Below are 2069 nucleotides of genomic sequence, written 5' to 3' on the forward strand. Positions count from 1 at the left end.
CAAAGAAATGGAATGAGAAATCAGCTACAAACAAATTTCATTTGATAAGAGTGTGTGAGAATGCAAGTGGAGTTAGAGAATAAACTGACCACCTATAAGTGGAAAGAATTATTTAAAATGTTGGTGATATACACTCAATAGACTCAATAAAAAAATTCTCAGTATCATATTTCTCATTCAAACTAACAATTAGACCACAATTAAGGGTCAGTATTTAAAAGTAAGGAAAGATATACAATTTGTAGTGCAGACTTTTATTCACATAAATTGCATCAAAGAGCATGGCAGGTACTTTGAAAACATTATGTCAATGTGTATATGAATACTTCTAAAAAGATTATGAAATTGAAAGAGATGGTGGAGTAAGAGGATGTGGAACTCACCTTCTCCAAGAATACATCAAAAATCCATCCACATGTGGAAAAATTCTCAATGAAAACTAACTAGAAACTGTTAGAAAGACTCCTGTACAAGTAAGTATGTGAGCAAGATCAACAGAGAATAGAGTAGGAAGGAAGAGAAGTGGTCAGGTTGGGCCCCGTGACCCTGAGAAGGGATTCAGAGGAAAAAGGAGATCACAGGGGTGAAGATCTCCCCTGGTGAGTGGGTGGTTCATACCACATAATGGACTCCCCAGTCCTGGGATCTGACAGAGGGAAGACAAGCCCACTTGGCTGGTTGGAGGGCTGGTGGGTCTAACAGGAGGGCTGTGGGAAGCCTGGACTCCACTTACAGGAGTGCATGTGTGCTGGCTTGCTACCAACGCAGAGTGAAGAGGGCTGCTTGAGCAGCTGCCTGTATCCCATGACCACCCTGGCGTGTGGCCTAGCTTAAGACAAGTGAACACTCCAGCCCTGATTACTTCACATCCCACCTTCACACCGGACAAACAGTGGCCATGACCAGGGAGAGAGCTCAGCCATGGGACTCAGAGGTCACTCAGACCAGGGTGGCATCTGAGTGGGGTGGGGTTGGACATTTTTGGCCCTTACTCAGACAACACATCAGAGACAATCCCAATCTCTGAGACCAACCACCCAGGTACATGCTGAGAACCCACGCAGATCTTGCCTGCCCTGTGGCATAGCTCCACAACAGGGAGGGCTGGCAGTGGCTGGGGGTAGTGATCAGCTGTGAGGGACAAAGGAGACACAGACCTGAGGCTGCATCTGAGCAGTGCTGGGGCAGCCATTGCTGACACTTGCACAGACAGAACGTTGGCGACAACCTGGACCTCTGTTTGTGGCCAATCTACCTCAGCCTGTACCCAGTCACACAGGAGAGCTCACCCAGGCCTCTCTTGCTTCAGCACTGCTCCCCTTTGGGTCAAGGATCTCAGAGATGGGAGAGGGGAGAACACACACTTAAAGGGGACTGACCCAGCTCAGATTCAAACCTCAGGTCTTCTACTCCAGCAACTTAGGATCAGACTCTGTTCCCAATAAGGTGGTGACAGACACTGAGCAGAGAAGAGGCTGTGCCAAACACCCAGCTCCAGCTCTAGTTCCTCTATCTCAATCCCTGCCTCCTACCCAGGTGATAGCTGCCAGCACACTCTAAGGAAAGATGTGACTTGTGTTCATATTAAATCCAGCTCTCCCACCAAAGGCATGGGGCACACACAGGCCATATAGGGACACCCCCACATAAGGGCACCACTTCAAGTTCACAAGAGGTAAATGTTTCACCTAAATTCATAGAGACAGAGAAAGTTAAGCAAAAGCAGAAGACAGAGAACTGGTCTCAATTGAAAGAACAGGAGAAAAATCCTGAAAAATATAATAAAACAGAAATAAACAATTTACCAGATAAAGAATTCAAAGCATTAGTAATAAGAATGGTAACTGAATTGTGGAAAATAGATTAACACAGTGAGAATTTTAACAAGAAACTAGAAAATATAAAAAAGAACCAAGCAGAACTGAAGAATACAATAACAAAAGTGAAAACCACAATAGAAGGAATGAATAGAGGACTAAGTAATACAGAAGAACACATATATGATCTGTAAGATAGAATAATGGAAATCACCCAATCAGACCAGAAAAAAGGAAAACAAAGAAAAAATT

This window comes from Orcinus orca, chromosome 18, assembly GCF_937001465.1.
Source record: "Orcinus orca chromosome 18, mOrcOrc1.1, whole genome shotgun sequence".
In the NCBI taxonomy this organism is placed as follows: domain Eukaryota; kingdom Metazoa; phylum Chordata; class Mammalia; order Artiodactyla; family Delphinidae; genus Orcinus; species Orcinus orca.